Consider the following 12,408-nt stretch of genomic DNA (forward strand, 5'->3'; position numbering starts at 1 on the left):
CAAGCTTCTTCATCTCCCAGTACCTCCTGCAACCTACATCCTTCGGAATCTGCTTAGTGTATTCATCTCTTGGTCTCCCTCTACGATTTTTACCCTCCACGCTGCCCTCCAATGCTCCAATTTGTGATCCCTTGATGCCTCAGAAAATGTTCTACCAACCGGTACCTCCTTCTTGTCAAGTTGTGCCACAAACTCCTCTTCTCCCCAATTCTATTCAATACCTCCTCGTTAGTTATGTGATCTACCCATCTAATCTTCAGCATTCTTCTGTAGCACCACATTTCGAAAGCTTCTATTCTCTTCTTGTCCACACTATTTATCGTCCACGTTTCACTTCCATACAATACTTTCAGAAACGACTTCCTGACACTTAAATCTATACTCGATGTTAACAAATTCCTCTTCTTCAGAAATGATTTCCTTGCCATTGCCAGTCTACATTTTATATCCTCTCTACTTCGCCCATCATCGATTATTTTGCTCCCCAAATAGCAAAACTCCTTTACTACTTTAAGTATCTCATTTTCTAATCTAATTCCCTCAGCATAACCCGACTTAATTCGACTACATTCCATTATCCTCGTTTTACTTTTGTTGATGTTCATCTTATATCCTCCCTTCAAGACACCATCCATTCCGTTCAACTGCTCTTCCAAGTCTTTTGCTGTCTCTGACAGAATTACAATGTCATCGGCGAACCTCAAAGTTTTTATTTCTTCTCCATGGATTTTAATACCTACTCCGAAATTTTCTTTTGTTTCCTTCACTGCTTGCTCAATATACAGATTGAATAACATCGGGGAGAGGCTACAACCCTGTCTCACTCCCTTCCCAACCACTGCTTCCCTTTCATGCCCCTCGACTCTTATAACTGCCATTTGGTTTCTATATAAATTGTAAATAGCCTTTCGCTCCCTATATTTTACCCCTGCCACCTTCAGAATTTGAAAGATAGTATTCCAGTCATCATTGTCAAAACCTTTCTCTAAGTCTACAAATGCTAGAAACGTAGGTTTGCCTTTCCTTAGTCTAGCTTCTAAGATAAGCCGTAGGGTCAGTGTTGCCTCACGTGTTCCAATATTTCTACGGAATCCAAACTGACCGAGGTCGGCTTCGACTAGTTTTTCCATTCGTCTGTAAAGAATTCGCGTAAGTATTTTGCAGCTGTGACTTATTAAACTGATAGTTCGGTAATTTTCACCCCTGTCAACACCTGCTTTCTTTGGGATTGGTATTATGATATTCTTCTTGAAGTCTGAGGGTATTTCGCCTGTCTCTTACATCTTGCTCACCAGATGGTAGAGTTTTGTCAGGACTGGCTCTCCCAAGGCCATCAGTAGTTACAATGGAATGTTGTCTACTCCCAGGGCCTTGTTTCGACTCAGGTCTTTCAGTGCTCTGTCGATCTCTTCACGCAGTATCATATCTCCCATTTCATCTTCATCTACATCCTCTTCCATTTCCATAATATTGTCCTCAAGTACATCTCCCTTGTATAGGCCCTCTACATACTTTTTCCACCTTTCTGCTCTCCCTTCTTTGCTTAGAATTGGGTTTCCATCTGAGCTCTTGATATTCATACAAGTGGTTCTGTTTTCTCCAAAGGTCTCTATAATTTTCCTGTAGGCAGTATCTATGTTACCCCTAGTGAGATAAGTCTCTACATCCTTACATTTATCCTGTAGCCATCCCTGCTTAGCCATTTTGCACTTCCTGTCGATCTCATTTTTGAGACGTTTGTATTCTTTTTTTCCTGCTTCATTTACTGCATTTTTAAATTTTCTCTTTTGATCAATTAAATTCAATATTTCTTCTGTTACCCAAGGATTTCTACTAGCCCTCGTCTTTTTACCTACTTGATCCTCTGCTGCCTTCACTACTTCATCCCTCAAAGCTACCCATTCTTCTTCTACTGTACTTCTTTCCTCCATTTCTGCCATTTGTTCCCTTACGCTCTCCCCGATACTCTGTACAACCTCTGGTTTAGTCAGTTTATCCAGGTCCCATCTCCTTAAATTCCCACCTTTTTGCAGCTTCTTCAATCTACAGTTCATAACCAATAGATTGTGGTAAGAGTCCACATCAGCCCCTGGAAATGTCTTACAATGTAAAACCTCGTACCTAAATCTCTGTCTTACCGTTATATAATCTGTCTGATACCTTTTAGTATCTCCAAGGTTCTTCCATGCATACAACCTTCTTTTATGATTCTTGAACCAAGTGTTTAGCCATGATTAAGTTATGCTCTGCACAAAATTCTTCCTCTTTCATTTCTTACCCCCAATCCATTTTCACGTACTACGTTTCCTTCCCTCCCTTTTCCTACCACCGAATTCCAGTCACCCATGACTATTAAATTTTCGTCTCCCTTCACTATCTGAATAATTTCTTTTATTTCATCATACATTTCTTCAATTTTTTCGTCATCTGCAGAGCTAGTTGGCATATAAACTTGTACTACTGTAGTAGGCATGGGCTTTGTGTCTATCTTGGCCACGATAATGCGTTCACTATGCTGTTTGTAGTAGCTTACCCGCACTCCTATTTTTTTATTCATTATTAAACCTACTCCTGCATTACCGCTACTTGATTTTGTATTTATAACCCTGTATTCACCTGACCAGAAGTCTTGTTCCTCCTGCCACCGAACTTCACTGATTCCCACTATATCTAACTTTAACCTATCCATTTCCCTTTTTAAATTTTCTAACCTACCTGTCCGATTAAGGGATCTGACATTCCACGCTCCGACCCGTAGAACGCCAGTTTTCTTTCTTCTGATAATGACGTCCTCTTGAGTAGTCCCCGCCCGGAGATCCGAATGGGGAACTATTTTACCTCCGGAATATTTTACCCAAGAGGATGCCATCATCATTAACCATACAGTGAAGCTGTATGCCCTCGGGAAAAATTACGGCTGTAGTTTCCCCTTGGTTTCAACCGTTCGCAGTGCCAACACAGCAAGGCCGTTTTGGATAGTGTTACAACGCCAGATCAGTCAATCATCCAGACTGTTGCCCCTGCAACTACTGAAAAGGCTGCTGCCCCTCTTCAGAAACCACGCGTTTGTCTGGCCTCTCAACAGGTACCCCTCCGTTGTGGTTGCACCTACGGTACGGCTATCTGTATCGGTGAGGCACGCAAGCCTCCCCACCAACGGCAAGGTCCATGGTTTATGGTGGGAATAATAAGATAGTGATTCATATTTCCCTGACCCTTGCGGTCACACAATGTTGCTGATTTTAGTTGCTTAAGAAGTCCGACATGTATCTCTTCCCATTTATCTTTCATAATTACAATCAATATTTATAATTATTCTGTGCAACTCATTAAATCCAGTCTGTAGAGGTAACTATAGAATGATAGGGAGGAGGAGGAGATTACCGTTTAACCTCCCGCCGACAACGAGGTCACTAGAGACGGAGCACAAGCTCGGATTAGGGAAGGATGCGGAAGGAAATCGGCCGTGCCCTTTCTAAGGAAGCATCTCGGCATTTGCCTGAAGCGATTTAGGGAAATCATGGAAAACCAAATCAGGATGGCCGGACGCGGAATTGAACCGTCTTCCTCCCGAATGCAAGTCCAGTGTGCCAACCACTGCGCCACCTCCCTCGGTAACTATAGATGCTACTCGTGGTTCATTACTAGTGACTTGTCTCAACTAAGAGAAACAGAGGTTGCAGTAAATCATTTACTAAGCTGTTTAAAAACGGTTAAAATTTTAGCACCGTCATCATGATATCTTTCTTTTCTGTTAAGGCTAGTGTGGTATTTGCTTTTTTAACGCCAAGACTCATGCGCTTTCATATATATGCATGTGGTTTGTTCAAGACGTATTCCTTTTCTAATAGACATGTGTGTGCTATTACGTGACAACTCTGTTCATAAGAAACCCAAAATCACTACCTTAACTGCATGTTTACCATACAACTCTTCATGTCACCAGTTAAGAGAGAAATCTCACCTACATTATCAGTAAGTTCATACACTTTTTTGTCTCACATGACACCTTCTATCATGAACATGTGCGTCATATATAGCACGCTTCCTATGTTACATTCTATCACAGGTCAATTGATTACTTGCTAAACTTACTTCTTAAGTGTATTCTAGAGATTTAGCATACCACATTCAAAAATAGGTTCTGAACATAGAGAGACATATATTTTGTTTCCTTTTATTCATCTCTATAATCTAGTACGCCACCATAGCCTTTACAAATATCATTGTAATTGTAGCCACCGTTTTGCTTTCTTTCTTTCTTTGCGTCTTAAGAAAATAACGTGAGCATCGTTTTGGTAGAAATGATTTAAAAACAAGAAGAAACATCAGATTCCGTCTACAAAGTCGAATCCTCTGACAAATAGAAAGAAAATTCGGATGTATTCTAAGAGACATTAGTACTGTACTTGGTGTTCTCTATAGTTTAAATTTTTGGTTGCTTCAAAACATTACTTTCGAGAACTGGAACCTTTCCGTAGCACCAATCCGCTTAGACTTACGAGGACATCAAAATGGCAAACATAAAACCACTAATCGAAATTCATAATGCTAAAATGCACTCCGCCTCATGACTAAGTATCATTCTCATTGTGTTACATTCGTTGCTTCCGCGAATGGCAATCATACTATCACCTAGCCTACACCTCGAAGTGCAGTAGAAAATATTAAGTCACCACAATTAAGATTTTATATTTTATTTGTTGACTTCTTCGTCACAAACAAAGCTATTGCCTTCTAATCTAGCATAAAGGTCGTTCAGCCAGTCAGATTATCACCTAGCCTAGACCCCGGACTACAATATAGACTATTAACTCACCACGACTAAGATTTTATATATTAATTCGTTGGCTTCGCCATTTCAGATAAAGCTATCACCTTCTAATCTAGCATACAGGTCATTCAGTCAGTCAGCACACGCTATATTTCAAGAACCAATACAAAGTAAAATAAATATTTTAAATATTATATTCCATCTCTTCTCAGAAACACCTGGCATCACAAATTGCAAGATAATAACGTCACGGCTCAAAGCTAATACCCAGCAATGATAGTTAAAGTTCACTCGTGATCGTGCTGGAATGATTCTATTTTAGCTTAGTGCATCAAATGAAGTGTTATTTTATGCGCCCACATGTTTATCATACAGATTCTCAACAGTTAGCCCAGTTTTTTGGGTGTAAAGCATCAGAGCAAGCAAGGGTAGGGTATAAACCTATCCCAAATAATGGGAAAAATCATTATAAATGACAAAGTTAGCCCAAATATTTGGCTTCTTTTAACAAAATAAAGGTAACCAGTACCTTATTGCGCAAAATATGATATACATAAATAGATATGGTCACTAGAGGTTTTTAGTCTCTTATTGATAACTTTATCGTTACTGATAAATTACGAGTCAAAGTAAGAGACGCAAGAGTCTAAACGGGGTATGACATAGGTTATGACCATTTCTTGGCGAAATATGTAGGTACACCAAATGGAGAAAGAACAAAAAGTTGACAGAAGACACTATGAAGAAAGAAATTTACAGAATACTTTCACTATATGTACGTAGCATACAGGTCTGTACCCGAGAATACTTAATCAAGAATTAGAAAAACAAGGAGAATCAGGGAAATATAGAAGAAATGGGGAAATATGAAAACTGTACGTAAGAAAGCAGCTGAGGAAGCATTATAAAGAAAGATAAAGAAAGTGTTAAACATCTGAACATCAGAATTTAAAAAATCTTATAAAGACAAAGCAAAACGCTTATCTCAGTGAACCAACAGCGGAGAACCACCAAATTTACCAACAAGAGGCAATGCAGAACATCGAGCTCTCATACGGGATCGTTGAGAAATTTGGGATAGATTTATAAGCGTAATAGAAGACGCTATTCACGGAAGGTAAACTAAAGCGTGTAAAAAATATGAAAATATTCAGTGAAACAGACAGAAAGCTACTGAAATAGCTAACATCCTACCAAAATGGATAGAAAATTACAAGACTTTGTGGTACGAAGAAACATGCTACACGTAGAATAAAAGGTATGAAATTGAATCCATTTATAGACGATTGATGTATGCATGAATTAATAGAACCCATCAACTTCAAAAAGAACAGAATGAATGACATAAACGCTGAACTATTAAAATACCGAAGCACCCTACTACAAGTGATACTACTAAGTTTATTTAATGTGTGCTGGAGAAATGGATCTACTTAAAAAAAAAATGTACCATAGTTACGACGGTCCCTTCAGAACCGTAGAGGAATCAACTTATGGTACACCACATTTAAAATTTATGGAAGAAAAGTAGACAAGAGATTGTAGGTCATAGTTGAGAAGTTATTAGGCGAAGAACAAATGGGATCTCGGAGGGGCCAGTAGCTGCAGTATTTATAATTAAAAAAATTAAACTACGTGTATTACATGAGTATGTGGTGTTCTTTTGGACATCTCTGAAACAACAGACACTACGCGAAATTCGCAGCTGTGATACATATTATGTTAATTGCTGGTGGAGAGGGGAGAATGAAAGGGAACTAATGACATCAACACAGCAGAACTTTTTGCAGAATCAGCTGCGACGAGTGATATTGATGGATCTAGACTCGAACTCGGGATTTCCTACTTACTGGTCAGTTGCGTTAATCATTACGCCATCCGGACGCAGTGCTTAACCCAAACGCTTGGATTATCTCTGCTCGCTTCCCAGCTGACCCGCTTTCCCACGTAGCACCACCTATCCTGAGTCCCCGTCCATGTCCTCCACGTTCGCTAATTTTTGATTTGCGCGGGGGTCTAACGTAAATGCGTATCTGCATTGAAGGTTGTGAATTCATCGCTACACACTGCTACACACAGCCATTGACACAAACAAAAGAGTGAACACAAGAGTGCAGCGTTTCACCCACACTTTCAACATTTATTTACGGAAGGAAATTTTTAACTGGGGAATGAAGACTAACAGAAATACCCACCTGAATCGCCTTCTATATGCAAATGACGTCACATTGATGACGGGGCAAGAAGATAACCAACAAAGGTAAGTTTTGAGAAGAGTACTACTTGACGATTTCAGGAAAGAAGACGAAAACCGAAGGCCTTCAAGAAGAAAGACCGTGATTAACAACATAACTGTAGAACATGTCAAACAGTTGAGCTATTTATGTTGCAACATCACATATAATTAGGATGAAGACAGAGAAGAAATTAGCAAAGTTTGGTAATATATGGGTCTAGTGGTTCTAGGCGCGCAGTCCGGAACCGCGGGATTGCTACGGTCGCAAGTTCGAATCCTGCCTCGGGCATGGATGTGTGTGATGTCCTTAGGTTATTTAGGTTTAAGTAGTTCTAAGTTCTAGGGGACTGATGACCACAGCAGTTAAGTCCCATAGTGCTCAGAGCCATTTGAACCAATTGGTAATATATGTGGCACAATAAACATGCCTAAAAAATAAAACTAGAGATAGAAATTTTATAAGACTGTGGCAGTTCCAATGCTTGTGAATCGCGGGGCATAAGTAAATATCAAGAAAGCCGCATACAAGCAACAGATACGATATATCTAAGGACAGAAAGAGAGATGCACAAGAACTGACAGGTTTAGAAATTTGCACATTACGGAGAACTGAATATTGATAATATCTTCAATAAAATACAAGGAAATAGGAAAATGGGAACGAACATCTCAAAACAATGATGGGAGGAAGATTACCCCTTCAGATAAGATGATTTATGCCAGTCGGGAGAATAAGTCAAAATGACTGCCATTACAGGCAGAACATAAACCAGCCTAATGCTGATGATGATGAACTGTTTATATTTTGTCGTATTTGAAATACACTCCTGGAAATTGAAATAAGAACACCGTGAATTCATTGTCCCAGGAAGGGGAAACTTTATTGACACATTCCTGGGCTCAGATACATCACATAATCACACTGACAGAACCACAGGCACATAGACACAGGCAACAGAGCATGCACAATGTCGGCACTACTACAGTGTATATCCACCTTTCGCAGCAATGCAGGCTGCTATTCTCCCATGGAGACGATTGTAGAGATGCTGGATGTAGTCCTGTGGAACGGCTTGCCATGCCATTTCCACCTGGCGCCTAAGTTGGACCAGCGTTCGTGCTGGACGTGCAGATCGCGTGAGACGACGCTTCATCCAGTCCCAAACATGCTCAATGGGGGAGAGATCCGGAGATCTTGCTGGCCAGGGTAGTTGACTTACACCTTCTAGAGCACGTTGGGTGGCACGGGATACATGCGGACGTGCATTGTCCTGTTGGAACAGCAAGTTCCCTTGCCGGTCTAGGAATGGTAGAACGATGGGTTCGATGACGGTTTGGATGTACCGTGCACTATTCAGTGTCCCCTCGACGATCACCAGAGGTGTACGGCCAGTGTAGGAGATCGCTCGCCACACCATGATGCCGGGTGTTGGCCCTGTGTGCCTCGGTCGTATGCAGTCCTGATTGTGGCGCTCACCTGCACGGCGCCAAACACGCATACGACCATCAATGGCACCGAGGCAGAAGCGACTCTCATCGCTGAAGACGACACGCCTCCATTTGTCCCTCCATTCACGCCTGTCGCGACACCACTGGAGGCGGGCTGCATGATGTTGGAGCGTGAGAGGAAGACGGCCTAACGGTGTGTGGGACCGTTGCCCAGCTTCATGGAGAAGGTTGCGAATGGTCCTCGCCGATACTCCAGGACCAACTGTGTCCCTAATTTGTTGGGAAGTGGCGCTGCGGTCCCCTACGGCACTGCATAGGATCCTACGGTCTTGGGGGTGCATCTGTGCGTCGCTGCGGTCCGGTCCCAGGTCGACGGGCACGTGCACCTTCCGCCGACCACTGGCGACAACATCAATGTACTGTGCAGACCTCACGCCCCACGTGTTGAGCAATTCGGCGGTACGTCCACCCGGCCTCCCGCATGCCCACTATACGCCCTCGCTCAAACTCCGTCTACTGCACATACGGTCCACGTCCACGCTGTCGCGGCATGCTACCAGTGTTAAAGATTGCGATGGAGCTCCGTATGCCACGGCAAACTGGCTGACACTGACGGCGGCGGTGCACAAATGCTGCGCAGCTAGCGCCATTCGACGGCCAACACCGCGGTTCCTGGTGTGTCCGCTGTGCCGTGCGTGTGATCATTGCTTGTACAGGCCTCTCGCAGTGTCCGGAGCAAGTATGGTGGGTCTGACACACCGGTGTCAATGTGTTCTTTTTTCCATTTCCAGGATTGTATAATTGATTTCGGTGTCCAGAAGCCTAATCCAAATACACTCACGCGAAAGCGAAAGCATTTAACGCCTCTTTTATTCATTCCACCACCTCTGATGCACTCACAACATATAACGTGTAAGGATCGTGAGAAGTTGGTACGAGATGTTAGGGCCTACGGTGAGGCACACAGATAACGCTCGAACAAAAGGATGAAAACGGTTAATATTGGTACGTAGCACCCTCCGCTTTGCAGTGTACACTGACTTTCATTGTGCAGATATGTAGACACAGATTATCTTTGGTACGCACATATTTAGCTTTTACACTGTCGTATGAAGGAATATCTATATTTTTTACTATTCCCCGATGTAATTTTCCCCTTTTCTTTATCGTATATGGTACCAATACTTTCGTTATTGATAACTACTTCTGAGGTCATTAGTCCCCTAGAACTTAGAACTACTTAAACCTAACTAACCTAAGGATATGACACCCATCCATGACCGAGACAGGATTAGAACCTGCGACCGTAGCGGTCGCGCGGTTGCAGACTGTAGCGCCTAGAACCGCTCGACCACCCAGACAGCCAACTACTTTTTCGGATATGGTTAATTTCTTGTCGTCCTCTTTGTTAATGTGCATAAGTTTTATTAATCTGTCACTGACTTAATGTCGACTTGCTAATCTGTTATGACGTTTGTTAATAGTGGTTATGATGCAGTGAGCCTTCTCAAAATAGCCCGAGTATCTCACTAGCTTTCACGGTTTTACGTAAAGGTAACACACACTGCCGTCTTTTCCTAGATCTAGCGTTAAAGTTATTTTAAGAAACAGAAAACTCATTTCAGCTGCAACAGCCTCGATTTAGGGATCCAAGTAAACAATAATATTATTTCATCCAAGTAACGCTCTTAATAGTAATATTCTTAAATTTATTCGTGAAAACACTTCAGATTACTCTGTTCCATGACCGTTCACAACGCATGGGTTACTGATGCCTCAGGTAGACTCTTGCTCATCCATATAGGCCGCCTAGTTGCTGGTGATTTTTCCCATTAAGTCGAAAATATTTACGACCAAAACCAATTCAAACATTTTAGTTAACTCCACATTTTCACGAGTAAATTACACTCAATTCATCTTAAGAGGGATTTTTATACAAATATTGGGGGGTACATCAAAGAACCTATGGCAAGATTATGTCAGAAATTCGTACCTGTTCGAAGTTTCTGACGTACCAAAACGAAGATGACGATGACATTGGTGTACGTAAGTGTAATATCTGATGACGTCATTGTGGTCTCTGTAAACACTGTCTCTGTGACTTTCTCTGTTAGTGCTTCACTACTAATAATTTTACAAGAATTTAGAAGAAGATAGGCAGATCGAAGTCCAACAGTTTATTCGTGTTACAGCTGAATGATCCGACGATGTCCACCATCGGCTTTGCATGCTTTTGTAATCAAACCTGTGTCCATAGTTCAGGAGAGATGGAGTTAAAGTCACAACTCCATCTCTCCTGAACTACGAGCACGGTTTGATTCAGGTAAATAAATACAAGACTGCCATATCGCAACTTCCATAGATCCAATAGTATATATTTATTATTATTATTATTATTATTATTATTATTATTATTAGACAACATAAATTACGCAAATTCATGTCTTCGCGGTAAAATGAAGTCTGATTAGGTGTAAGAGAGGACCGGAATATCATACTCTTGCCAGTGTGAAATGCGAGATAAATAAGCAAATATTTGACCGTGCGTGAGATGGTTGCTCCACAGCATGGTTTTCTACGTAAATGGCAAATATAGTTATCATGTCATAGTCTAATTTTAGCGCACTTTCAAGTTAAGAAAAACATTAAAGGCTATTGAGACTCACCTATTTTTAAATGAAGTAGCAGTGTTTTCTTGTTAACGTTATACACAGCACACTTTTCCGCTTCAGTCAAGGCTTAATATCACTGTTTAGTCTGATACGACGTGTCTCGAAAGAACTGTGGCGGCATCAGGTGTCTAAATAATAATAATAAGACAGTATTTTGCAATGAAATTAGCCAAAAGCGTGATACCGAACGAGGTGGCGGAGTGGTTAGCATACTAGACTCACATTCGGGAGGACGACGGTTTGAACTCGCCTCCGTCCATCCTCATTTACGTTTCCCTAAATCGCTCCAGGAAAATTCCGGGATTGTTCCTTTGAAAGGGTTCGGCCGATTACCTTCCCATCTTTAGGAAGCACAGATAAAAAAGAATCATGCTATCTGCTGCGATATGGATTTCATGAACGATCAAAGCAAGACGGGTTTCATACGAACGGGCTTCGTGAGAAGTGTTTCAGTTCCTTCAACTTCCATGTGTGTTTAGTTACAATGTTAATAGCTAGTAGAAAATAATTTAGCTGACGATTGCAAATGACGTACAAATAATTGGTTGGTAGGCAGTAATTGCACTATCAAAAAGTCGACCACCTTTTGAGAAAAAAATATTTAAGGACAATAATCTATTGCGGAAAAGAGCACCCTTAGAAAAAATGATCCATCCAGATTAGATTAGACTGCGTGACAAAAGTCATGAGATATCTGTATCAACATAAACACATGGTGGTAGTATTACATACATAAGGTGTAAAAGGGCAGTGATTTGGCGCGGCTGTCATTTGTACTCGGATGATTGATTTGAAGGCGTTTCTGACCTGATTATGAATTCACGACAGGAATGAACTTTGAAGGCAGAATGACTGTCGGAGCTACGTGCAAGGGCCATTTCATTTCGGTAATCGTTAGGGAATATAATATTCCGAGACCTACAGTATCAAGAGTGGACTGTCTTCACTTAACGACCGAGAGCAGCGGCATTTGCGCAGAGTTTTCAGTGTTAACAGACAAGCAACACTGCGCGAACGAATCGACGTGGGACTTAAGACGAACGTATCCGTCAGGATAGTGAAGTGAAATTTGCCGTTAATGGGCTAGGACAGGAAACGACCGGCGCCAGTGCCTTTACTAACAGCACTACATCGCCTACTGTGTCTCTCCTGGACTCGTGACAGTACCGGTTGGCCCTAGACGACTGGTAAGCCGCCAGGTAAAATGAGTTCCGATATTCTTCCAACCCATCTTTGACACGAATCAGTAAACCCGTGTTTAATAGTATTAGTTGCAA

This window comes from Schistocerca gregaria, chromosome 1 (genome assembly GCF_023897955.1).
Source record: "Schistocerca gregaria isolate iqSchGreg1 chromosome 1, iqSchGreg1.2, whole genome shotgun sequence".
NCBI classification, from domain to species: domain Eukaryota; kingdom Metazoa; phylum Arthropoda; class Insecta; order Orthoptera; family Acrididae; genus Schistocerca; species Schistocerca gregaria.